General features: G+C 44.9%; 1 long non-coding RNA gene across 2 annotated transcripts; it reads right to left on the minus strand.

Annotated features, from left to right (window-relative positions):
* Positions 1–6,786: 6,786 nt before the first annotated feature.
* Positions 6,787–11,607, minus strand: LOC125330655. Of its 2 annotated transcripts, none has more exons than XR_007205672.1 (3): positions 11,465–11,607; positions 10,081–10,126; positions 6,787–7,380 (listed from the first exon to the last, which is right to left on the minus strand). It is a non-coding gene; the product is annotated as an uncharacterized LOC125330655 (long non-coding RNA). The 2 variants fall into 2 exon arrangements; XR_007205671.1 differs by having other exon boundaries at positions 10,081–10,225.
* Between the last annotated feature and the right edge of the window lie 16,230 nt (positions 11,608–27,837).

Below are 27,837 nucleotides of genomic sequence, written 5' to 3' on the forward strand. Positions count from 1 at the left end.
AGAGGTTCTGGCTGATAAAGGCCCACGCAATCCCTCAAGCTGTCACGGGCTTCACTTTACACCTTTATATCTTAAACTGCACTGATTGTGCATCAGGAGAGTTACTGCCCCAGAAAGGCATCATTGCCACACTCTGAGCAATGCTGAAGAGGAGATGGAGTAAGCACCCAAGGCTGAGCAGAACTAGCAGGAAACAAAGTGTGCTATCCTTCTTCGTTCCAAGCCAGCAAAACTGCAGCCTGGATGCATGATTGGCATGAAAAAACATCTTCATGAGGATGACACTTCCTAGAACAAAGAAGGCATAGAATTCTCATTAGTTAAAGCACACAAACCCAGGCTTTACTAATGGGCATGCAATAAATACACTACTATTAACATGGGGAAGATGTTGGCCCCAAAACATGTCCAGCACTAAAGCTCTATTAACTGGGACATAGCTTAGCCCTTGTTCTAGATGGCGAGGATCAGTTTGTATGTCACTGCATCAAGGAAATTTAAAACAAGAAAAGACACAAGTGACTGTCTTCAGGGACAGATTTCTCTCCCACAACTGAAACAAAAATGTTTAGTTGCTGCTGTGGGATGACCCACTGCACACACCTAGGAGTAAAACCAAAAGAAACAGCACTGCCCTTCCTTAGTGAAGCAGAGATGTTTCCATGGCATTCACATTTTCCCTCTCCCACTACCAATGCTTCAGCCTTCTAGCCTGGAAAGCTGTTTCCATGGAGCAGAAGGCATCAAGGCTCACATCCTCCTCACCTGCACAGAGTTAAGCTTGACTGCTCTGCTTCAGCTGCTGAGCTACAGTCATGGGCATCCACCAATTTCCCCATATTCTTCTTACACACCTTTATTAAGGGCAAAAAAAACCCCAAATAATTCCATAGCCAGGCTGATACATTTTTAGCACCGTATTTAAGAGCATGAACATCTCAAAACTGCTGAAACATTTGTGGCCACGAAGTTAAAGCTAAATAACTCCCATTTCAGGACAGAGGATTTCTATTCATGATAGTTGCATAATGAACTGCTGCATGCACAGAAAGTTGGACATCTTCCCAGCCTGCCTCCCTCTTGGACTTCAGGCAGCTTCTCCATGGCAAAGGAGGTCTAGGCCAGCATAGCTCCATTTCACCACTGCATTCAGCAGGAATTGTGGTGATGCAAATACAGGGAGCTCACATAGACTGCAGAGAATTCCCAGCTGAGGCAACTGGAGTTCCAATGCAGAAAAATTTGACCTTCTATGGTCAAATGTCCTTTCTGGAAAGGACAGGATCTCTCATCAAACAATTGCTTGAAAAGAAAGAAGGGAGTTTGTTTTATTCAAAATACTCTGGTGCAGGCACAGGGATAATCCATCTTTGGAAAATGCCATTAATGTTTACTGGGCAATACAAATGGAAAAAAAACAAGGCATTATCAATTATTAAAAAAAAAAAAAGTCTGGGTATGGGATCTGAGAAGTAGCAGAGGATAACCCTCCCAAGAGTCTATTAAGAATAGGTTATATATTGTTCCATTTTCCATGCTCATTACAATCACTGCCCCAATAATAGCTGCGTGCTGTGCCTTTCTCTATTCTAGTACAATTTTCCCCGTGGGAACTAAATAACTCCATTTAAATACTGAGCAGAGCTGGTAGAAGAAAGCAGGATGATTCTGCTGTGCTACCCTTGTGTGCAATCTGTATCTGAGGGAGCTGGTTGCGACCCTGCTTTCTCATAGATTGATACAAGAATAAAGGGACAGCCCGGGGGAGGAGGAACATGTTGGTCAGTCCAACTAAATGACATTGTGAAGGACAAATTATGTCAGACTTAATAACTTTCAGAAATTAATGCTTTGGTGAATTTTAATTCCTTGAGCCTTAAGAAAAATTGCAGGGAGAAAAGCAACCAGTGGATCCATCTTAATGCCAGTCCCTAAGCAAGGACTTCGGTGACGTTTAAGTCTCTATATCCAGCTCCTGGCTTGTCTCCTATGTATGGTGATGCTTTCCTTTCTCAGAGGTCTGAGTTTCCCTGGGAGATCCTCCTCTCTGAGTCCTTGGGCACTGTGGTCCAAAGAGGGCAGAGGAGTTCCTGCTTGGGCAGCAGTGGGACCCCAAACTAAGTGCTCTGCTCAGGCTTTCAGCTGATGGCCCAAGCCAGAGGGGCTCCTCACAGAGTCCTCCCCAGAGCACCTCATGCCTCTTCCAAACATGCCAGGAAAGACAGGAAAACAAAGCTCATCACCTTGAGCAATTCTGCTTCCCAGGACCCTGATTTGTGCAGAGCCCACAGCAAGAACCCCAAAATCTCACAGATGTCAGCTCCCCTACTGTGCTGTTCCCAGTCTGGGCTATGGTGCCAGGAGCAGCCCCGAGCAGGGATTATGAGGATCACAAAGCTTATGGAGTGATCAGATGATAACAGGACACTGCAAAGGGGAAGAATATCTGATTCAACTGTGCCGCTCAGGGGTCACTTACACGCTGTGACTCTGACACTGCCACTTTTTAATTTTATTTTCCAACTTACTGCACAAGCTGGCAAGTCAAATAGTTTCACTCAATTCACCATTAAACAAAGAAGAAAGTGCATAGGGAACAAGCTTTACTTGACATCAACTCAATTTGAAGATCAAAAAGAGGTGTGTTTAACTTTGTATTATCTTCACTTTTTAATTTTCACTGGGTTTTGTTCTTTCTGCTTTCAGACAGCACAGAAAGCAGAACTAATAGGGAAAACACTGACTTCTGCTGTGGGAGCAGAAAACATTATCTCACAAACAGATGGGATATTCTGGTGACTCCCAGCTCAGTTCCTCTGGGCTTCAGATGAGGAGTTTTCACATGAGAATATAATGAATTTTCACAAGGTCACAGTTAGGGTGCTGTGAGGCTTGTCCTTCACTGACAAGTTCATGTGATTCTCCCAGCAAGGTCAATGGGCTGCCAGGTGGGACCTAAATCTGAATTCAAACTGTGCATTCAAGGTGTGGAACCAGAACTTCCCAGGGAAAGTTCCCTATGGGTACTTAGAGATCTAAATTTGCCATGGAAAAAGGTCTAGTTTAAATCACCATCTTTGGATTTCACTTCCGTATTTTTCCCTATAAAACCAAACTCAACTTCTAAATTCTATGCACACCTCTGTATTCTTGAATCTCCAAATTCAAACACTAGACTATTTCAGAATTTTATTCCATCTGTAGGATTGAATAGGCCTTGTATAAATTGGTAGCATTTAAAATGAGAAAAAAGCTCAGTATTGGCAATATTTAATGGCCAAGGAACACAAAAATTTAGCTCTAGACATGCCCAAACTGGGGAGTCCACATCCATGTAGAAATTTAACTTCAACTGCTGCAGTTTGATCTCACTTATTATTAATTAAGTAAAACCAGTTTTCTGTTCAGAAATATGTTCTTTGGGACAAGCTATTGCAAGCACATCAGCAGGTGGTAGCTTCAGAGAGAGAGAATGGATGCAGTCCTGAGAGTCAAAGCTGGGGGTACTTCAAACAGAAAGACATGCTCATCAATAAAAGGAAATCTTTCCAAAGTAAGCATGAGCTGGTCCCAGGTGAAGGCTTTATCTTTTCTTTGTAAAATAGTTGCCTGCTCCTACAGATGTGCAGGAATAAATTTTACATCCTGTGTAGCTTGTACTAAAATAACTGACCAAAAAAAACCCCCAAAAACCCAAACAAAAAAAGCCCATCACTTCCATACTGCCACCCATCTGGATTCTGCTCTGTTTTGGAAACTTCAAAGAGTTGAGAATCAAACTCACCCCCAGGGCAACTCCAATGAAATCAATGTGAAACCCTGGGAATTATTCTGGCCCAAGTCTCATTTTCTCTTTAACTGCAGGAACCAAGGTCATTTTCCCATCTGGATTTTGCAGAGGCTTCTGCACATACTGATGAGTTATGCATTTTATCAAACCTTGACCATCATTTTGAGGGCTAGAAAATGATTGCACAGTGTCAGAGGATCACAGGAGATAGGATGAAGACTCTTGGTGTTAAAATCCAGACCTCATATTTACTATGTGCCACCTCTCCTGTGTCCCCAAAGTCATATCCAGTATCTTTCCAGAGTGCAGGGCAGGAATCTGTCCTCCTTTGTCTCCAAAATCTCACACTTAATGCCAAATGACACCACACATCCTCTATCTTAACTTCAGGGAAGTTAAATTTTTCCACATCTGTAGGTTTTATCTAACAGTGTGACCAGCATTTTTTCTGGTGGTTGAAGGACTGAAAAAAACCAAACTGTAGGTTTTTGGTTTTGGGGGGAGAGGGTGTCTGTCTGTTTATGCCTATAGGCCTGTACCCCTCTTCCCTCCTCAGTAATCCCCTCTGTGCCAGCATATGTGATGTCTGGATGGATCTGGCCCTGCAGGAATCTCTGATGACAGCAGAGCATCGTGCAGTCAGCCTGCCTTAGATCCTGGCTTGGTCAGCACCTTAAAAACTGCTTTTGAGAATTTGAGGGCAAAGACCTCACACAAGCAAGCAATTAGAGCAATTGTTCCAAGTTTCAAAAATGGTAGATGGGTCAAAAAATGCATAAAGGATTGGCTGCAGACACCTTCTCCATCACAAAGTGGTCTGTGTCAGATGTATATCAGGCTCCACCTGATACATTCAACCTCATCACGGCAACAAAACATGCCATTCAAACATGGCAGTGACTGTAAGACAATATACTGGAGATAAAGGGCCTGCAAAAGCAATTCCTGACCAGAAGTAGACTGCACAAGGCTATATTTTAATATCCTGAGCAGAGAATTATTTGCTGTTTAGTGGGCTTTAAAATGTTGTCCTTCTGTGCAATTGATAGCTTTTACTGCTCCTGGACAGAATAACAAACAGCTGTGCTGCTAAATAAAAGAGATCTTTTGGATCGTCTCAGAGCACTGCCTTGGCAGCCTTGGAGCCACAGTGACTTGTGAACAGGGTGAGTGGTTGTGGGGCAGATTTGCCAGCTGGTGCAGGCACTTGCAGCTGCTTAGAGTTCATGTATAAAAGATCTCATCACAGATTATTAAAGGCAGAAAGGACAGTTTTAAATCAGAGAGTCTGACCTCTTGTGTAACACAGACTGGTGATTTCAGAGCAGAAGTCAGAGATTAGCCTGACTAGAAGTACCCAGCTGGGCAATGGAAATTCTGCTCTTAGCTCACTGGAATCTCACATGCCAGTGTTGTAATTCCACAATGCAGCAGAGAGTTCATTCAGAGGCTGTAGACCAGGTAATCAGATTCTATGCAGGTTTACTTCTTGATTATTTATTCAATAAGGATCACATTAAAAGCCCACTGGAGGCAGTGAGAGACTCCTGTTGACTTTGCAGCAGCCTAAATCAGACCTGAAGCGCTCAGAGTTTTAATATGCACAATTGGAATTTGGTAGCGTTGCTTCCAGAGGTCTGCATCAAATTATGAGCACATTCAGAGGAATGTGCTTATCACACATCTTTACTTGCCCAAGGGTAACCTCTTATAACTCGTTCCAAGCAGCTTTCCTGCTGGGATTGACACTTCCTCAGATGACCTCTGAACTAGCATCACCTACTGACCTCTTTCCATGCAAAAATGATTTTTTGGCCAAGATGAAGCAAAGCATGGCTGGTGAGGATGGCAGAGAGACAGAGCCAAAGCTCAGGAGTTAGGAGCAGTTGGGGCAGAACTGTAGGAAGGACTCCAAATAGCTTTGTGTGAAGTCTCAGCTAATGTTGCCTGATCCCTCTATTTTATTTCCCCTTCAAAACAGGACACCACAGGCACTCCTTCCTCCCACTCTCCTGCACCACCGTTCTCCTCCAGCAAAACCTGAATGCCGTCTTTTGTCAGAGCTGCTGGGGTTCCTGCAGAGCACAATAAACCACAGAAACTGCCCATATTGGTGGATTCTGGGGTAAAACCTTTCTGGGTGCTGAGTCACATAAGCCAAAAAAAAAAGTGTTCTCTGGAGCTGACAACCCTTGCTATGTGTAAAAGCACCAAAGAGAATATCTGTCAATATCTGGATATGTCCGACATGGAGCCAGAATATGTTACATTGTCTGTTGACCACTTTATAATCTTCTATCCCATCTGTAGAAGATTAAAAATTTATGCAATATTTTTTGGTATAACAGTATTTTTCCAATGAGAAAAAACACAGTCTGATTTGTATTCCTCTGACTTGAAATCATTCATTTGAAATGACTGTTTGTTCTGCTAATTTAGAATCTGGGCAGGCGTGGAAACAATTTATTTTGGTTTGTGAAAGGAGCTGATCTTGGGTTTGTTAAGTGCGTATGTACTTTGTTGCTTTGGGATGCAGTACAGCTGCCTGCTGGAATAAGAGTTCTCCAGAGGCAGGAGCTCCACAGTGAGCCCATGATGACACCCTTAGAGAGGAACCTGTCCTTGATTGAACATCAGATCTGTTGCACTTCCCTTGTCTCCTCTGCAAGAGTTTTTTTCTACAAGTCACTTAATGAACTAAGCCCTCCATGGCCACCCCAATGTGATGCAGCCCAGACAGTGGATCAGTGTTCACTCGGGAACCCAGTCTGACATGGACCTGCTGGCCAAACTCAAATGGGGACTGCTTGTCTGCAAAATCCAATGTGACCCGTGTTCCCTGCTCCCATGAAAAAGTCCTTGTACTTCTTACAGCCTCATTAGGAACCTGGAGTCTCCTACTGCTGGAAGCATGGAAACCCATTCAAAGAACCTACTCGTGCACACACAGATAAAAAAGGATTCTGACATCTCTAAAAATGCCACCCTCCCAGTAACTAAATTATCTGCACTCACCTACAATTACTTTTATTATGCTTGTACCTGCTTTGCAGCAAATTTCCCACGACAAAGTTCTGATGTCTGCTAACTTTATTTTCCCTAATGTCTAAGCAAAACCAATTGTTTTTGAAAAATGCATCTTAATATTTGATGCAGAAAAGTAATTGGTATTGAACCAATTCAAAAGCTGGATAATATTGTCTTTCATGATATGCTGGGCAATGACTTGGACTACAGCAACATTACATGAAGCAAGGATTTGTTTAAATAGCTTTCATTCTGTTTTGCCACCAAACCTCAGTAACAACACATTAAATACATGTATTTCAGTACCCCAGCACAGACATTTTGTTCTGTAACTCAAAATGTTTCATCTTATTGCTCTGAGGATTCTTGCCAGTTGGCACCTTTGCTCATGTGCTAAATTTCTAAATTTTTAATATTTACCTGCTTACCTGGTTTGACACAGCATACTTATGTGAGGCAGAGGGAACTGGCCCTGGGAATGTGGGCACTGCACTTTCAGGGTTGTCGACAATTTTACTGGCACTCTGCAGACAGACAGCACAGCAGTGGGCCTCTTGCATAAACTGATAAACAACAAAATATGTTAGCATCTGTCTGAATTGAAACCACAGCCATGTAGAAGCAAAGTAATTTGCAAGAGAGATGGCACCATCAGGAAGAGAATAAGCTAAACCCAGCTGACTTCCTGCAGACATTTCATCCCTTTTGAACCCAAAGACTGAATTCATGCTGCATCCTTGCACCAACCACCCATGGGTTTGAAGATGGGTTTGGTCCACAACCAGAGAAGAGCTGGTGTCTGTGTCTTAGGCTGAGTGAAACTGGTGAGGCAATTTGGCTTCTGCCAAGCCAAGGCTGGGGCTGGCCCACCTCATGCTCATGCTGTCTGTGGTCTGAGTTAGGCCAAAGCACTAAACCAAAATAAAATTATTTGCTGGTTTAGCCTCTGAGGCAGACTCACCCCAGGAGCAGCCAAGAGCCAGCAGTGGCAAAAGGGACTGGGTGGGATCATGTGAGGACAACAGCTGGTGGCAGGGCTGCTGCTGTGGGAGCAGAGAGCCCTTCCATCACTTTATGCACAGTGTCAGGCCATGTCCTCAGTGCCTGCTGCCCTCACTGCAGATAGAACATCTCTTCTCACAGTATCCTGACTGTGGAAGATTTCTTGCCACTGTCAGATTAATGAGAGACTCACAGTCTTAGGCTGGCTTTTGCTCTAAGCCAAAGACTTTTCTTTCTCCACTGAATGGTATGAAATTAATGAAAATTAACAACAGCCCATGAACAGAAGCACATTAAAGATATGCAGATGCTATAAACACACAGAGACAGGGTCATCTCACCACAGATGGCTGCTCTGAGTATTTCTAGCACTGTTGCAAACTAATCCTATTAGAGACAGCCAGGACTGTCCGAGATTCCCCAGCCATGTGTCCATAGGCATGTGCAGACAGAAATGCATGGCAGACCCCAAGATCCCCTGGCCACGTGTCCACAGGCAGTGTGAAATGCCTGTGAGAGAAATGCATGGCAGTAGCTGCTGACTGCTGCCTGGTCCTCAACTGCCTGAACTCCATACCAGTGTTGTGCTAAGCTGCCAGCTGTGCCCAGCTCTGTTCTGCGTTCACCAGGGATCTTGTTCCAGCCACATCTGTCCTGCCAGGTTGGTGCCAGAGCAGGGAGTAAATTGTGTCCAGAGAGTGGCCCTGCGTATCCAAGGCAGGCAGCACAGACTCAGCTGTCTTCACAGAGAGGAAAATTGGCTTCTACAGCCCCTTAAAAATAAATAAATAAATAAATAAATAAGTACAGCTCTTAATTCAAAAGTGAGAGAGGCTTGTGGCCAAAATTCTCCATTTTGCAGTATTTCAGAGAGCTCTGGTCTTTGTTCCAGGCTGAAACTCCAGCCCAGTTGGCACAGGTTCCATGGGTTTCAGAGCAGCTCAGATTTCATTCTCTAACACACACTGCCGAAAGCACTGGCTTATGAAACTTCTAAGAAATGGGCTAGAGCCAGACCTGACCTTCCTTATCACTGTCTCCTGGTGGTTTAGTGTGAGTAGCAGACAGGTAGCTGGTGGTGAAAAGAATCCACAGTAACAGCAGAGTCCCAAGGACTGTTAGAGGCAAAAGCTCCAGCCCATCTCCTGGCTGAGCTGCACAACAACATTGCAGTGAGACTGCCCCTAAGATGCTTTATAGGGAAGGAACAGAACTCCACCTCTTCTGCTGAGGTCTTTACCTTTGTGATAATCCAAGAGAGAGAGTTTGAAAAGAACTGGTAATCCTCCCTCTGTTGCAATACACCATGGCTCTTTCTCCCTAGGGTGAACAACAGCCTACTAGGATGTCAAATGTCTGAATGTCCCTGATCCACAGGTGTTTGAATGCTGGAATGAAAATGCCATCTGGCTCTGGGAGTCAGCTTCCACCACCAGTACCAGGTCTGCCTGCCCTCACCCTCTGCTCCCCACCCACCTTTAGGGGAGTGATTTGGGCTGGTCTTGGCTCCAGACCAAGGCCAGCTGGGCACTATTCCCAGCCCTCCTCCCCCTGCTTCCTGATGCTGTGCAGCTCATATCCCTTCTGAGAGCGTCAATCTCCCTTTCTGTAGCAAAAGACTGAGCCATAGGTTTGCTTCTGAAAGCTCCAGAGAAGCAGTACAACATGAGAGCAGTATTGGGACTCTCCAAGCTGCTGCTGTCCCTGCAATGGCCTGAACTCAAGAGTTGATGAGAACTGGGCTCCAGCCACCTCCAGCTCTGGTTTTGGAAGCAAATCCCCACATCTCCAAAGAGGAACAAAGCTAATTCTCCTTCCTCCTGTACTCCTGCCCGTTCTCTCTGGTGCCTCTGAAAATTACAGTTTTGGCATTTGAAAACAAAAGTGCTTATCTGGTAAGAAAGACTCCGTAAAGAAAACAATGGAAGCTGTCACATCTGTACTGTCTGAACACCATCTCTATCCCAAGTTTACTCTGAAACAAAGAAAATACCATCCAGTCCTCCTGCAATATAGTAGTAAATTGCTTAGCAGTGGCACTTGGAGAAGGAATGAACACATTTCAATTAGACAATGGCATCATAAAACACCAACTCAGTAAATAAAAACCTGGAGGTTAACATTTGTAGAGATTAAGCAATCTGTTAAGCAAAGTTTAGGCATGTTAGGGGTTTTGTTATACAGTTATATACATGTAGCATCCAAAACAGCCTCCTTAGCTTACTTTTAAGATTATTTTTGCTTTAAGCATATGTGATTACCTGAGAGTTACCTGAGGTCCAGAGACTGGTTTGGAACTGTAGATACCTGCAGAAATAGGTGTGTCACTTCTGGTAGAGAAAGAAAGGACAGCAGAGTGATGGAGAGGGAAAGTAAAACCACAGAATGGTTTGGGTTGGAAGAGACCTATAAAGATCAAAAAGGCAAATTGTATCTTTGCTTAAGGGGCTAATGACAAATGCTGGAAATGGGATGTAACTGCTGCAAACAGGCTAGTTACCAATTCAGGAAATCCTAATTCCAGGTTAGGTGGAGCTGAAAGCTGGGATAACACCTAGCTGGAGAATATGTGTCACCTCTAATCTCCAAACCACTATGGTTATGACATTTTAATTTACTGCTTTCCACCCTGCAAATCTCAAAATAGCCTCACACATGTTTGGCCCTGGAAGGACTGTATGCACTGCAAGCCTAAGTTAAGAGAAGGATCCTATTTCTTGGCTGATTTTACAAACAGTCTTTGCATCCAAAACAGAGTAAACTTGGGCAGGCCTCAACTTCTTCCAAACTCAGAGAAGTGTTTTTGATTACGATAAAGCAGTACAAATCCTTAAGAAGGCTGCTCCTGCAGAGTGCTCCTGCAGGTCCCTGCATGGACAGGGAGATCTCACTGTGCTTTTCAGGAGTGGTTTCTCTGCCAGCTTCAAGGAGTGGCTGCTCACACCTGCCATCACTGTGACCCTCTGTTGGCTCTCTGAGCAGGACCTTGTGAATATTTGGTGTAAAAAGTAACCAGCACATTTTCACTGCAGTGAGTTGTGCCTCACAACAGCCAACACCAGTGTTATACAGGGGAAATGAGTCTCAGGCAAACACAGCCTGGGATGATGCACATTCCACTGCACTCCCCTAAGTGCTGGACCAGACCCACGTGGTACAAACACCTCAAAGAGGTGCTGAAACCTGCTGGCTGCTGAAATGCTCCTGTACTACAGCACTCTTGCTCCTTACTCCTCCTTCATTGTAAATTCCCCCCTCTCCTTCAACATCACTGCCCCCCACACAAGCTGGGAGATTATCTCAATTATTCCAGCTGTTGTGCTACACCACACTGAACATAGTCAAAGCTGACAAAGCACCCTTCACTGGCTCCATTATCATCTGGCACTGGAGGCTGAGGATCCTAAATGAGCAGGGCTCAGGCTGATGTCATACTTGAGAAAGTTTGGCAGGGGAGAGGGAGGAGAAAAAAAAAGCTGTGGATTTTACATGGCTGTTTTTATCATTAGAAAACTTCAGAGGAGTATTGATAGGGTGGGATGAGGCTATGATTCTGGGGGTTTATTAGTCTTGATACCTTTTTGAAATGCAGACTTCTTAGGCAAATATTTCCAGGTATACCGTGGATTATTAATTCAGATTTACCTAGAACTGTGCTCATGCAAGGTCCTGGATAGTCTTGCAAATCCAATCACTGTGCTGATACAGGCAAGATGCAGTCTTCCACTTTAACTCCATGATTAACACAGTGGCATCTTCAGTGCATCCACCTGAAACAAAATGGAAAGAATAAGAAAGAAAAGACTGCAGTAGAGCCCACATTACACACACTTCTAGCTCATTTTCTTAAGCAGAGAATTCCAGACTCACCAGCACCAGGGTGGATGATAAATAAGGGCCATGGCCTTTGGCAAAAAGAAGTTCATTTGCTCACCCAGCTCCTTCCAAACTTGCAGCAAGCAGTGCACAAAGGTGCTCAAGTAGGAAAGAGGAATGGAAATAATTTGCCAGTAACAGTTGGAACTGACACTGGATCCTAACCCAGTGCCCAAATGGTGAGAACGAGCACTGGTTAGGCAGGAGGAGCAGCAGCTGAAGACGATCTCTTCCCTGGGCCTTGCTTATCTAACTAGGCATAGCTCTGAGAGCTCCTGCCAGTGGCTTACAGGGATATGGTCTCAGTCCACTTCTACCTTTTCGGCTGCTAAGTTTTGCTGCAAACAACTGACAATACACTGCATGCCCATAAAATGGCCCTTCCCTCCCAAGGCTGGATTTTCAGGTGCTGTTGGGCTCCACATCCAGCTGCTGAGAGCAGCTCTCTGAGAGAGACACGCTGAGAAGGGATCCTAAGGTCATCTCCAAGGACTAAAACAGCAACAATTTCCAAAACACAAAGGATTGAAGCTCTTCACACATGGCCCCACTCTTACAGACTTCTAAGCCACTTAGTTGTTTTTAAAAATGAATGATGACATTCACATATCCTCTCCCAAATGCCAGAAAGGCCAGAAACTTTGCAAGTTTTCATGTGATGCCACTTCAGCAGGCTGAGAAGCGTTTCTTGGCTTCTCAGCGTGTGAACTGCAGCAAACTCCTCTCCATTTTCATCTTTAGTATTATACCAGGGTTGTGCATTCCAGCGGCATCCAGAGCTTCATGAAAAGCACAGAATAATTTCCGAAATCTAGGTTTATGCTGAATGAAAGAAGGGACTCCCTGTCCCTCTGGCACACAATCAAAGAGGCCAGCCTCCATCTCATACAGAGCAACACTGAACATCCACAGAGCAAGCTTTGTGCAGGATTCATATACTGAATATACATACACTCTCTAAGATACCGTGCAAAAGTGATAACCACATGCAGAGCTCACCTAAAACCCAGCACCTAAAGTGTTAATACAGCACAGAGGAAACCATGTAATCCCTGAAATGAGGACAGTGCTCCAAGAATGGATCGATCCAAGGTTGCCCTTTGGTTCCCAGCTGCTGACAGACAGCAAATTGATCAGTGTGGTTTGAATTTCTCTCCTGACAATTCAGGCAGGAGAGGGCCAGGAGCTCTGTAAATGCATAGTCTGAGCCTGGCACTCGCTCACTGTGTACTAAACAACGATAAAACCTTTGGAGCAAGCTGTTTCCCCTCCAGTTGGTTAACATTTGTATCCAGATGAACTCCTGGGGTGATAACTATAGCAAACCTCCTCCTTTGAGGCAGATAAATAAAACATACTGTAAAGAAAAGTACAGGGTATTGGCACGTCTCTCCCACAGGCTGTAAGCAGCTGAATGCCGCATCCCAGTGAATGCGAGAAGCGAGCAGGTTTTTCCCGAGGAGGCTCTGCTCACTCTCTGCCTTTCTCCCCAGTAACCGATCCATTTTTTTGTTCCTCCTTCCCCCTGGCTGGTGCACAGAGCCATGCCCCGGCACAGGGCACGGCAGCATCTTTGCTAATTCTCAAAGTGCCACCTACAGTTTGCGCGAGTCCATGTGTGTGAGCAAACACAGTCCCAGGCAGAGATGGAGACATCCTGTAAATGAGATATATTTATCTCTCTGAGTACTGAGACATGATCAAACCAGCCCGTAGCTCTCACATGAGAGGACAGAAATAATTCTGGGAATGCTTCTGTTCTAGGAGCAGGTCTTCTGCCTGCAGGGGAAATCGGGCACTGAGCACACAAACTCTGCAAGGGCACAGAGAGCCTTGAAGGGAATGAAACAGGGTCGTTCTGGCTGCACCTCGTATGCTTTGTGAGTGGCCCTCCATCCCTAGCTCAGAAGAAGCGCCACAAAAACAGAGCAGGGATCCAGTACCTGGTTTCTCCCTGATGAAAAACACCAGTGGATGTGGCAGTACCAGCTCCCCCGAGGTGCCACGAAAAGGATGGTGAGTGAGGGCAAGTGCTGGAGTGGAGCAGTGCAGTGGCTTCGATAGCCACAGCGATTTAGCAATCCCCACCACCACTGCCATCCCACAGCCCACCCCCAGCAAAAGGGCCCTGCACAGTGGAGAAGCTTTTTTTAGACAGTAGGGAAGGCAAATAGGGCAAAGGAAATGAAGGCAACAGCTGAGAGGCTTAGGGTTTAATCAGAGCTGGCTTTCTACTGCTTACTTGCTTTCTTCACTTATTTTCAAAGGAAAATGTCCACATCTATAAAAAATATAGAAACCCCCAAAACCCAAACAGCTATTCCCTGTTCCCACTGTGTGATTAAAATGGGGGGGGGCAGGGGGGGGGGAGAGGAGGGGGGAGGGTTTTGTTTGTTTTTTATTAATTTTCTTGCAGAGGTAATTTAAAATAAATAAGAGAAGACTTCACTGGTCCTGTGTTGTCTTACAGTGATCAGGCTGGTTAGGGAGCTCACAAAAGCCATGCCTATATCCACAGGAAGAACAGTGGCCAAACACACTCTCAGTTAGAGGCTTTCCTTGGAATTTTGCCTCCTTCACCTGTTTTGTTTGGGGGTTTTTGGCAGTTCTGTGCAATAGCTTTGCACCCCTTTTCCTTGGGGTTTCATCCAGCCCACAGTAGGCTGTGATGGACTGCCACCATCAGGGGGTTGCACTGACCAGATTTCCACTGGCGTTATGTGCAGAGCTCAAAAAAACTCCCCATGGTTTGTTGAAGAGCCTGATCCTGGCTGGAAAAACCCCTTCTCAGGCTTGAGCAGATGTTCGCAGGAGAAGACCTGGCGAGGCTTGAGTGCTCTGCTCTGGAGCTCCTCATCCTTTCTGCCCCCTGCTCCAACCAACCCCAGAGAACCCAGCAACAGCCTCTGTTTGGACATGGGCACTCTTGAAAATGGTTGTTTACTGTGATCTCACTTGGACTGACAGGAAAACAGGAGCATAGAATGGTTTTTAAATACACCCTGTGGCTGAAAGCCTGGAAGCAGCTGGCCTCTGGCCAGGCTGTGAGAATGAACAATGGCAGAGACGGAGGCAAGCCCAGATTCTTCCTGCTATAATTTGACTTTTTTGAATGTACTTAAATGGAGAGGTTGTTAACTAATCAGATGTCTTTCAGTTTGACTCTTAGCTTTGGCTCATGATATAGCAGATACACAAAGAGCACATTCCCTATACCCCCTTCAGTCACCAGTTATTCCTCTCACCCATCAGTTTGTTTCTTTCTTTTATTTCTTTAATGTTTCTTTGCTGTAAGTTTGAACCTTTTGTGAGAAAAAGAGCATGGAAAAATTTTTCTTCCTTTCTGTTCTTAATAAATACCTTTACTCTGCATGTTAACTGATTTCTTGGCTTCTGAAAAAGTAAATAAAATGTTAGGAAGTCAAAATCACAGATGAAATATTGAGGTTATCCAGACTTCTTTTTTCCTTTACAGCTCTGCCATCAACCATTTGAGATTTTAATTTCTGTTCCAAAACAGCAAGCAAGAAAACAATTTACAAATTCCTCAGAACTCCCACAGAAATGGGAAAAACAGTCATACTTAACCATCTGGACAACTATTGTGCAGCTCATGGCTGCTCCAGCTCATGGCTGCTCCAGCTCATGGCTGTCAGACCCCAGTCTCTTTGTCAGTGGGGGCAGGAGCCACCTCCATCTGCAGGTGATGAGGCCACACTGACTCCAGCACGAGGCTGAGTTCCCATAGGGTAGGAGGCTGTGGTGCTGTGAGACTTGTCCTGCACCATCCTGTGCTGACACAGGACACAAAGTCACTGCAGGCTGGCCCAACACCACTGGGAATGGCATGGAAAGCTCCTTCAGGGTGGGTCTGGCAGTATTTAGGGTTGAAGGAGCACTTAAATCACTGCATCTGAGACAGGCTCTCAGCTCTTTTTAACAAAACAAGAATAACTAAACAGGCCTATGGTTATCTTTAAATTTTTTTGATCAGCAGGTGGTTCATCTGGCAGAACTTAGGCATGCTACTCTCCTGGTCTTTTTCTGCTAACGAGAGATATTTGGTGGGGGTGGAGAGAAGGAAGTTGAAAGTGCAAAAGGAAAACTTGACCCAACTGCTCCCTCTCTTTGAAAACCCAAAATACATGTGTGCATGTATGAGCTGGCTACACAGGAGCTTAAATCCCAGCTGTATGTAGAGCTACCCGGCCATATCCTTGTTTGTACTTTTACTTCTTCCCTCCATTGAATTCTGTTGGCTTGGAGCCTTGCAGTGGGTTGAGAAGAGCCCCAGGGAGCAGGAGGGGCCCTTGGTCAGGGAACTGCCTGGGGATGGTCCCACAGCCCCACACTTGTCTGAAGGAACCTGCTGCCATCAGAAGCTCAGCCAGGACTGGGAGGTGCCCCAGGTGAAGACAAACAAAGGTAGCTGAAGGTCCCCTCTATGTTTAATTGCAAATGGGTGGGGAGAATTTTTCCAGCCTGCTTGTTGCCTGAGGGATAAAAGGCAGAAGGACAGAAAATGAATCCCGTGGCAAGCTTGGCTGCCCTTTTCCTGAGGAAAACACAATTTTGGCAATCCTGCTGCAATCCTGTACCATTTTGTTGAAGCCAGTGCCGTGCTATAACCAAGTATGTTTGAGTGGTAGACAACCAGCAGATAAGCATGAAAACAACTGTCTGGGTACAAGAGACCACAAAAGTCCTTCAAGCAGGGGACAGACTGCAGAGATGTCAGAAATGGGATACTGGGACAGGTAACAATCAAAATGCAGAGTTGATTCTGTTTTTCCTTTAGAGACCACAGTCAGCTAGCCATGGCAAACCAGCCCAGAGGAAACTATACCCCATGAATTCCAGCTGTTGTGCAGGGACTCCTAAAGCTTTACACTTTTCTATAGGTCTGAAACAGCCCAGCAAAGGTGCAGGTTCAGTGGGTGATGTTGCAGTGGGGACCGCAGGGTGAGGCTGGCTGAAGCCCAAGAATAAGGTGTGGCACCGCTGCAACAGCTTGATCAAAAGGAAAGCAGTGGTTCAGTGAGTCCAGTGACCTGGACCCAGACCCTCATGTGGCCACGGAGCTGGTGTGTGGGTGTGCAAAGGCTGCCAGTTCACATCTTTAGCTCTTAGCCAACATGGATGCAGTTTGCCACCTGCTCTCACAGCACCTTGCACAAGAGAATCTTCCTAGGAAATGCTATCAAAACACTGCTGAAATGGAAACAGAACAACAGGGCAAACAGGGGGACAAGGTAATAATGGTTAAAGGGGCACATTTTGCATCAAGAAGCAGCAGGCTCCAAGTGCCTGCTCGGCACTGCTGGGCTACCAGAGCTGGCTTTCCTTAGCAGACATCGGCCTGCCTCCCTTGTGGAAATGGCTCCCCTCTGCGTGCACATGTCCAAGCAGCTGGCAGGGCTGTGACCTTCTCCCCTGCCTCCTGAGATACCTACTGAACATGCCCTGGGGAGCTGTGCACATAAACAATATGTGAAAATGTGTGTGAGGAGGAGTGTGCAAGACAGGGGGAGGAGAAGAAAGGAGAATATGAGAAACCAGACATCTAACAAAGAAGGAGGAAAAATGATCAGGCAAAGCAGTGAGATGAGAGAGAGAGAGTTGTTATTAGAGGCAAGAAGTGAAAAGAGGCAAATTAAACACTGGTTCAAACCAGAGTAAAAATAGCACAGGAGGAAAAGGAAAAAGAAGAGACTGCAAAGGAGTACAACTGATGTCTTTCAGTAGGTGCTATCATACTCACATACCTGCTTTGCCAGCTTTGCAGAGGAGTACACCCCAAAATTAACTGCAGGGCAGCAGGATGACCCTGGGAACGGCCCTGGCTATAGCCCTCATGCCCTCCAGCTGTGCCAACTGAGATAACAAACTTGGGAATTGCTGCTGGGTCACTGCAGTTAGTTATCTACATAAAGTATTGACCAGTCACTGGAAAAGAACTTGGCTCTGTGGCTGCTTTTTGAGACATCTGCATCTCCCTTCACCCACAGAAGCAGATGCAGTCTGGTCCATGGAACTAAATCCAGCTAAAAGCCAAAGTTACACCCAGATACAAAATTAATTGGTGCAGAATTCTTCATGTGGCAGTGTCAAGAAGGATATCTCTATGAAGATATGTCAGAAAGTTAAGACAGACTCATGGTCCATACATTTATACTCAATTTCCATTCTGTCACAAATTAAAACTAGGGATGAGGTCAAGATCAAAACTTAATCTCAGGCCATGATCTCCCTCCTGTGCCCCATGTCCAGCTGGATGCACACAACAAGCTGCATTAATCTCTGGGGACAGCAAAAAAACCAGAAAGCAAAGCAAAGCAGTAATTTATGTGTAAGAAAGAACCGTATGACAGGGTACGAAGCAATGATAACGCATCACTGAAAAAACCACAGCTAATTAGATGCATCTTGGGGTCGTCTCCCTAGTCCCTTTCCAAAGCAGGCTTTGTCCTCATCCTGGATGCCCAAATTCCCAACCACGTGTCACCAAAACATATCCCAAGAATGCAGCTGCTACCACTGTTACCTGTGGCTGACACTCAGACATCTGAGCAAGCCTAAGGCACTGGAAAGGTAAAAGTGAGTCACTCCGTGCCTGCCCTGGATTGCCCCCAGGATTAGGCTCAAGGGCAGGAATGTCTCTAAGAGTTTAAGGAAGCTGTCCTGCTCTCTTTTCTGCCTTCAGTTTTCCTGGCTGACTTTTGCCAGGCGACGCTGCTGTTCAGCTCCCTCCCTGCAAAAGACGGATCACAGAAGCACCCTGCTCCAGACAGCATTGCAAGAATAAAGGCATTAACAGTTGTATTAGGCACAAAAGCAAAGAGAGGTTGGATGAATATGAAAGATTACTGCACATTCGATTTCTAATGCTACATCCCCAATCAGACCAAGCAATGTGATGTGCCACTCATGCTGACAGCCTCTGCAGAGCAGACAAGGCTGCCTCCTCTGAATAATCTCAAGACCTGAGTGGAAAGACCAGCCCTGGCCACTCTTTGGTTCTGCTGTCACTTCTCTTACAGTGCTTCCCCATGTTTCCAGGTGTGCACACACTCTGAGAGCTGGAGATCTGAGCAGAATGAAATACCAAGAGAAAACAAAGCCCTAGGACACATATTTATATGCAGTCATAAAAACACAATTCTTGCTTTGATTGTGTATTATCCTGACAATCTCCAAGTGTTAGTACGTGGTACTCCAAGTAATCTGAGGTGAATCCAAATGTTAGTGCACCATTTATTTGCTTTAACATGAATACTTCTCTTTGGAGAAAAGAGAAGCTGTGTTTGTGTGTCTGTGTGATAGACAAGTGGGTTTGAAAGATTGACTAAACATTTTTGTGCCATAGTTTTACAGGTAGGACTCGTGCTATGAACTCTTTAAAGAATAATAGCTTTACTCCAAGCCCCTTGTCCTCCCCTCCCTCCATCTCTGTGTTGCTGCTCTGCTTTGGGAGCTCTGTAACACAGGATTTCTTGGTTCAGCTAAGGAATAGCTGAAATAATAAGGAAACAGTGGAGGAAGGTCGAGCTGACCTTGTGGTGCACACGCCGTGTGGGTAGGAGCCTACTGGGGACCATCCACGTCTGGCTAAGGCGGCCTCCCTGTGTGGAAAGCTGCTGCTTGCTGGAGTTAATATTCACACCCACTCTGCGCAGGGGTTGCAAGTACCCAAGGAGCAATTAACCTGCCACAAATGCTTGTTTAGTCATTTTTAATCCAAGGCATTGACAGGAAAAAATTATGTTTTTTCCTGCTTGGCTTAGAGTAAGAAGTGACGATGTCTACAGATTTACTGAAGAAAAGCTTCCTAAAAGGAATTCTCAAACAATGAGCCCTCCAAACAGCCTCTCTTTACCCTCTGATTTTCATGCAGCGAGGAGTTTAGATTTCCTATGACTTATACCTGCTTTTGGGAGGAAAATGCCCTTTTAAAACATGCCAGTACCTCCTTACTGGTGCAGCTGCCTTCCACTTAGAAAGAAACAGTTAAAAGAAATACGTTAAATCTTATGCCAGAGCCAGACCTGCTGTCTCAATTCCTTTGAGTCAATCAGCACATTGATGCTGCTGTAAATCAAAGGCAATTCTGCAGTACAACACCATTTTGTAAGGCAGGTACTGCCCTGCAAAGGTAAATGCATATGCATAGTAACTATCAGAATTTATTCAAAGTTCATAACCTCCCAATGTTTTGCTTATAGTCTAAACATTCAAACACATTATTTTAACTGACATATTTAAGTGAAGTGCCAAAGACATATGTACAGGGCATATACTATAGATGTGTGGATACATCACACATACATATTTATTTCACTACACAAGAAGATGGAATCATTGCTATAGCTCACGTAAGACTGGTTGCTGTTTTCTGTAGATCATGATGACAGCCTCAGTCGGAAAACTACAGGAAATTAGCCTTGAATACTCTGCATAAATTCTCAGCTTTTGAGGAGCTGCAAGAAATCAACTTATATTCAAGTTAAAACTCTTCCTCAAGAAACAGGCACATTCTGAAAAATGTGATTTTTCAAGCCAGTTTAACTAAAGACTGTGAAGCAGAGGAAATGAATGTGCAAAAGAAAAGACTTGAGAGCACGCTGAGAATATTTGTGTTGTTAATTACCAGATAGGAACAAAATATTAGTGTGTCTTATTATCACTGTATGCTTCAATATTGTAACAAAAATGAAACAAGCCTTATAATTGTAAAATGCTTTTTCTACAAACAAGTAGTTTATTATGAATTTGTCACCATGGTTCTTACCCTTTAACTAGTAAAAGGGACACTCAGCAGCAAAGCATGGCTTTACCAGAAAGCCAGAACATGGCTGAAATACCTTTTCTGATTAAGGATTTTAAATGTTTTAAAAACTAGGTCCAATCCATCTCCCACTTTTCTGCAGTATGGGCATGTGAATGCATTACTTGAAGCTCTGTACACTCTGAGCATCAGGAACCACAGAAATTCTTGCAGAACCCAGCAGGGAGCATGAGATGCCTCTCCCAAAATGAAAGTGGCATTGACTGCTATCCTCTTGATGCAACAGCACAATCCTCTCTCTACATGAACTGGCAACCTTATCATCTACCAAGTCCTTTACGTATTGATGAGCAGGAATAAGGACAGCTACGGAAAAGCTGCGGTCAAGAGATGGCTCTCAGAGCAACTCTCACTGGATAAAGCAGTGAAGTTCAGCTACATAAGCCAAGGGCTTATGGCACAACGAATAAAGCAGGGGTACGTGCCAACTTTCCCTTCAGTCAGTGCCTCGGGTGCTGCACTGCTTCCATGTACCTTTCACAGGAGGCACCTTGAATGCTGAGAACAGGGGGAGCTGAGCTGGCAATAAATCTCTGTTACAGGGGCTGTCTGAGGCAATTGGCAAGTTTGTAAGCACAAAAACTTGCATGCATGTGCTCTGTGCACCTGCACTGGGTGTGCACATAGCCAGTGAATTCCATTCTGGGTGTTTATATAGACGTAGATCCGTTACATAAACACACAGACACAAAAGATATATTTTTCAATATAACCCATGGCCATCCGATACGACCTAAATAATTCAAGGGCAGGAAAGCTACATAACATAGAATCTTTGCTGATAAGAAAGCAATAATCCCCTTTCTGTGAGGAAATGACAGGTTTGAAATTGCCTTGTGTTCCCAGGCTTTAAACTTGGCAGCATGTCAGTTCTTGTAAATGTTTCACTCCAGAAGAGTCTGGCAATCCATTATTAGCAGCTAATTCACTGTCAAGCATGTGGGCAACAACATTTGGACAGGAGCGATGAAGCATCAGCTGTTAGTCTGCTGCAACTCCCCACGTGTTAGAGATCGGGAGATTTTCTGACATAGGAATAAATTTCATGTGTTGAGGTTCACTCTTCTGGCGAGAACAGCAACTCCAGCAAAGTCTGGGCTTTGCAGAATCTCTTTTCCCTGTCTGAGGCAAAGTCCCGCTGTCCCCTGTCCCATGGACAGAGGGAAAGGGAGCTTTTTACAGTGAAAAGAAACATGATGAATATAGAAATGTGAGAGCTCAAAATTCCTGTCAGCCTGAAAAACCACTGTTGGTTAAAAGTGCATGTGTCTGCTACCTGGACAATCTTCCCTGGCAGTCAGCTTGAAGGGAGCATCTTGGCTGATGTTAATTTCTGATAAACATATAGTTCAATTCTTTCGTAATGCTGTCTCTTTTTTTTTTAACCGAGTAATTAACAGTAATGAACAATTAAAAATAGTTTTATAAATATCACCATGCTCTTAAACAGGAAATTACTAAACTCATTGTACGCTTATCTGCCGCAAAAAAGATTCAGTCAGCTCTTCTATTTATAACAGCATCTCCCTCAACTAATTAGCAGCATTAGCATTCACAGGCTGTTCACCAGGAGGATCCAAAGACCCTCATCTCCTGGTCTGGGCCTGGAAATTTTGCATCATATTCCCATTAGCTCGTGGGGACTTTCTACTACCTGTGTCCTCAAGGAGTCAAGATTTTCTCATCTCTTGTCTGTGTACTTTTGTCACAGCCAAAGTATATTTTGCCAGGAAGTCACAGCTCTGTATGTGGGCACAATAGCACATAGCACGGAATTCTGGCTGAAGTCACCACTGTCACCAAGCCCTCAGCCCTGCTGGCTCTATTACCTCCAACTGCTTTGCAGAGCCAACATAGCAGGCAAGAGCTGTTCAGCAGGAATAATACTCAATTTTTGCCTATGCCTGAGTGACAGAGAGAAAAGTCTTTCCAGAGCAGTGGGGGAAAGTCAAATTATTCCAAATATTTGCCAAGAGCAGGAGAGGTACTTTTAAAAAGGGTTCTGATACTAGATTGAAGCAAAGAAAGAAAATTAGGAGGAATATGCCCTAAAATACTTCTCCTTGCAGGGCTGTTTGTTTTCTAGGAAATAACAGACTGAGATTGCACTGGGAAGCCAGCTCAAGCTGCAAGGGGAAAAGTTGTGAAGTGAAAAAGGTTGGCTTGGGGAGAGATCAGACACTGGGGAGTTGGCAATGATGCAGTAAAGGATGGCGGGAGGAGTGGGGGTGGAAATCCCATCCTAGATTTGACACTCAGGGAACTGCAAAGCTGCGCATGGAATAGAAGTCAGGCAGCTCTTCAAAAATAGGTTGGGAAATCCAGCAAAGATACAAGCTGTGCTGGTGGCTGCTTATGAAGCCAGGACCTCTGAGGAAAGGGCTGTGAGCATTTGAATTGCCAGGAGGTGTGCAGAAAGCACTGCACCATGCTCAGACTATTTACACAATGATTTTCCTGGCTTCAGGAGGTGTTCAGACTGCCCCTTTGAGAAACTCATTTTGTATTTATAAGGCTTTATGAACTTGCAAAATCTTTCAGAACTTCTGATCTGTGTGTAATTTCCCATGCTTTTCTTTAAGTGCTTTTCCTCTCCATAACAATGTGTTATTAACTTTCAAAATCTTATTGCATGACTGTAAAATTCATGTGAGGTTTCAGAGCATTGAGTCTCAATGGTGCAAACTGATCCATCAGAACCAAAGGAAAACATGTTCTGAGAAACAAGAGAGGGCAGGAGGGCTACAATAATTCTTCATAAGAAGAAAAGAAAGTTGGAGTTGTTTAATAAAAGGAGCACACGGCCATGTTCTTTACTCACAGGGGGAAGGTAAAGTGAAGGAGAAAGGTACAGTGAGTGCAAAGATCGAAAAGGGGAAGAAAGCAATTTTTGGCCTACTCCAAATTATTCTTCATACTGAAGACTGGGTACTGTGAAACCCATCCATGCATGTCCTCAGGACATGTTGTTTCATGGCCAATACTTAATCTGCAGCCAAGCAAACGCACACAAGCATCCAGACTTTCCCTAATATGCTGGGAGGTTCCCAGTAAGAAGATTTGTCACACACCTTGAAATGCAGCCCACAAACCCACTTCCCAGGCATCCCATGCTTCAAAGATTCGCGGATGCCAAAGGTAGAACAAAGCATTCGCATTTCCTGTGTGATACAGACCAGAGGATACAGGTAGCACATTTTAGATCAGTAAAATAATTCTCATCAGTATCAGTTTATCATAAGGAAACCCTAACCTGTAGGAAAAAGAAAAAAAAGAAAAAAAAAATAGGCTGTGGAGAATCTATTCTGTCTCATCTGTCTCAGTACTAATGACCTTCTTGCTGAGCAGTTCAGCTCTGACTTTAGATTCAATTTTTCTAGATTTGGAAATTGTCGAAAGGCCTGGGTGAGACTCTCCAACCTTTGTGATAGAAAGGAGCTGACATTAGCTGATTATAACAGCATTTCTAGCTCGAGCATATCTGCATCTCTGAAAATACTATGAATTTTGACAGGTTTTCAATACATTTGTCCACCCACAGAGCTGATGTCATCTCACTTGCTGGAGGAAACTATAAAGGATAGATTTCCTTTGGCTCAAAAGAGATGTCTGAGTAGCGGAAAAGTCTGTTATTCCACAGTCATTTCAATTAGCAGGGAATAGCCTGAGAATCCACGGGCTGTTACAGTCAATCAATGGCCAGAAACAATTAGAGAGCCTGGCTGAGCGTTTCTTCATCCTGCATCCCTCAGACAGCCCAGCTCTCGTGGTGGAAAGAGCCAGAACTGCCTCTTGCTGAGGTACATGATTTAAAGGCATCCTCTCTTCACTGACACAAGTTTATCCCAGGATGGGAGCAGGATGACATTCCAGACTTAGTAGTACAGAGGGGGTGGCAGCACTAATGAAGTCCAGATCAATGAAATGAGCCAGTCTCCAGCTGCTCCACCTCTGCCCATAGTGTACAGCCAGCCAGCTCAGTCCCACTGTTGTTCCCAACACCTCCTCCTCTCATCCCATCTCCTCCCCTGCAACAACCTCCCCACGGAGGGGCACCCTGACAGAGGCAGCTCTGGTGCCACGTGTGTCCGTCACTTGTTGCACTGGGTGTTGGGACTCTGAATCTAAAAACAAACTCCTGCCTTCTTCCCCACACTGGATCCCACCGTGCTCCTCACCCGCAGCAAGAATGGCAATATTGGGGCATCTCACTTTTTGTGACATTACTTATAGAAGAAGGGAGAAACCCCAGCACTGCCCCACACTTTGGGCATGCACCCCTGGCCCCATGCTCCCAGGAGCCCTGCTGGAAGGCACATTTCCCCAGCCCTCTTGCAGATTGCTCTTCCAGCCCTGTTCGGCAAGGGAGGGAGGAAGGTGGGGAGATCTGATCTTGGCTCTTCCTACTTGCAGCTTAGAAATATAAGAGCTGTAAAACTAATCAGTTGGTGAAATTTTCCTCTGTAGGAGTCACAGCCAGTGAAATAGGCATTAGAAAAAGATGAATGTGGCAGGTCTGATTAATCCAGGTGCTTTTCCTGAATAACGATAATTGGGGTTTAGCGTGGCTATACGTATAAAATCAAATTTAATCAGCAAATGGACTGCCTCCAAACTTACTGCCAACCCACCCTCACATTTATCTAGGACTACTGCTATAATTTCATTGAAATTGAAGTTTTCACCCTGAAAATTTATTCTTTCACCTTTGATGGCATTTTAATCCTTTCCTTTGCGAAATACAAATTCGGCCTTTCACTCTAAGAAGTGGAACTGCATGTTCCTGTGCCTGGTCCTGTCAAGAGGCATGAAAGATCAGTGAACTTTACCTCACCTATGGCCACAGGACTCTGTTAATTCACAGCTTAGAATGAGAAAACAGCAGGGCAATGCACTGAGTGTCAGCTGGAGCTGCCAGCAGGAAAATTTACCTGAATATTCAAACCAGAGGAATAGACAACACCAGCTCAAGGAGCAGCCCTGCTAGCTGCTAATTGTGGTTGGCCTTTATCTCCAGTGGCTTTCTCATGGCAAACGCAATATGGCTCGTTAGCATTGCAGCACACAGACACAAGTGTAATTACACTAATTACTTCTCTCAGCTATCCCAATCATAAGCGTCTGAGCACCATCCCTTTGGATAGTCAGAGGACCTGAAGAGGACACTTGAAATGCATCCTGCTCTTGTGATGACATGGAAGATTGTCAGAGATTCTCCAAGTGGTTGTGAGGCAACTCCAAGGCATTTAGTATTACCTTGTTATTTACCTGATGTATGAGGTTGTGTGGGTTAATAAGCAGCCTTCTGCCTCACAACACCAGTGCAACTCAAACTGTGCCCCAAAGGAGGGATAAACCCAGCAAACCAGAGCTCAAACCTCCCTGGCCAGCAGTTGGTAGCTGTGGTTTGACTCCAGCTCCCAGACCTGCTCAACAATCCCTGGCATCCCAACGTGCCTGGCTTGGCTCTGCTCACAGACAACAGGTAGAGCTTCTGACCTCCAGCCAAGCCAAGCTATTGCCTGGATTGCCTGGCTGCGACCATCAGTAACGATATTCTGAACTCTTTGAATCGTTGCCTGCCAAGGAAAAGGCTTATACACGTACATATACGTGTATATATACGTACACACACTTAGACATTTGCAAACTGCTTCTCTCAGCTTCAATGAAAATCTTATTGAAGCCTGTGGCTAAGTGACAGGGAAGGACCTGGATGCATTAGGAAAAATGAATAAGAAGAATGGCTGGGGCAGTTTGCCTCATCATTTCCACCAGAAAACAGGACCAGTGCCTGCACAATCCTGGAAAGAGGGAACAATGGTCCTGGCTTGTAAATCAGGGGCTGCATTACAAGGGAATTAATGGAGCTTGGTCATTGTTCATTCCTACAGATGTGGTGTTACTGAGCGAGAAGAGAATCAGCTGTGTGTATGTACAGACACTGAATTTCAGTGCAGCCCAGTCATTTGAGCTCAGCCTTCTTTATCCTACAACCAGCCTTGGAGTGGCAACCCAGGCTACATCCCTCCTCTGTGGGCTCTGCTGCCTGTAAGGGCTTGGCACAAATACTTAACAAGCCAAGAGTTGGCTCCAAAAGGATGAAATAAAGTGGGAAAGCAGCCACTGCCACTGCCTCAGGGGGACGAGATACAGATGCTGGGGGTCATCAGTCCTGGTGGTGCAGGGCACACGTTCTTATTGACCAGGATCCAAGCCAAATGCTGCTTTTGTATTCCTTCTCTTTCTTGTTGCCTTTTCAAATAGGCTCCTCTTGACTGTTCTGGGGTGAGCACAGCCACAGGGGGAAAGAAGAGAAATGCATGCCCTGCCAGTTCCTGAACACTTTCCAGTGATCAGACTCTGGTATTTGCTGATCTTCAGCCATTCCCCAGCAGAGGTGAGGAATATGATGGGAAATACAAGACTGACAGCAGGAAAATCCCTGTCCTTAGTCCCTTTGTGCATCCCCTAGGACTAGCCGGTCACTTGAGGGATTCCTAGCACCTGTGGACCAAAGTAAAATGACCACCACTCTAGAGTCACATCTCCTCTCACAGGTCTCTGCAAAACCTTTATAGTCCTCTGCCTTTTACAATATTTTCCAGCTTTGTGTTATGTCAAACTCTGTATTTGTCTGATGCTAGCTGCAGGGAAGGGATGATTCTCCACTCTCTTGCTCCTTTTCACTGGAGTAAGTTGCTGATCTAATGTGTCCATGTTCATTGCCCAGTCATCCAAGACCTCTTTCTGTATTTCACAAGTCACTCTGAACGAATTTCTCTTAGCATTTATAATGAAAAAAGGAAAAAGGACCAATATTTACTTCCAGAATTTCAACTACTCAAATGATATTTTTATTATTTTAAGAGAATCAGTTTCAAACATCACCATAGGTGAAATTAAATAAGCTGATATTGTCCCTTTACTTCCAACTTGTGAAGAGCCCAAGAGATAGTGTTGTTACACTGCTCTTTTAGAGCACAGACCAGTGGTCCTGGGCCTGCTCCTCCCCTCTGCCCAGCCTGCAGTGGCTGGCACAAGGGATGATGGAGCACATCCTACTCTGTCTCACTTTGAAGCTGCCTATGCAAAGCACGTGGATAGGGCTGCTGGAATCACGTTACATGTGACAGACAACAGATTATACTTGCAAATGTTTGCATAGTGGAACAGTTAATGGAAACAGACAGATGCTTCCATGGATTAAATCTGTTTTTGCCATGCAATATGGGAGCTGTTCTGCAGCAGGTACACCCCATGGTGACTGTGCACTGGCACAGTGACACATACTGAT

This window comes from Corvus hawaiiensis, chromosome 10 (genome assembly GCF_020740725.1).
Source record: "Corvus hawaiiensis isolate bCorHaw1 chromosome 10, bCorHaw1.pri.cur, whole genome shotgun sequence".
Taxonomy (NCBI): Eukaryota; Metazoa; Chordata; class Aves; order Passeriformes; family Corvidae; genus Corvus; species Corvus hawaiiensis.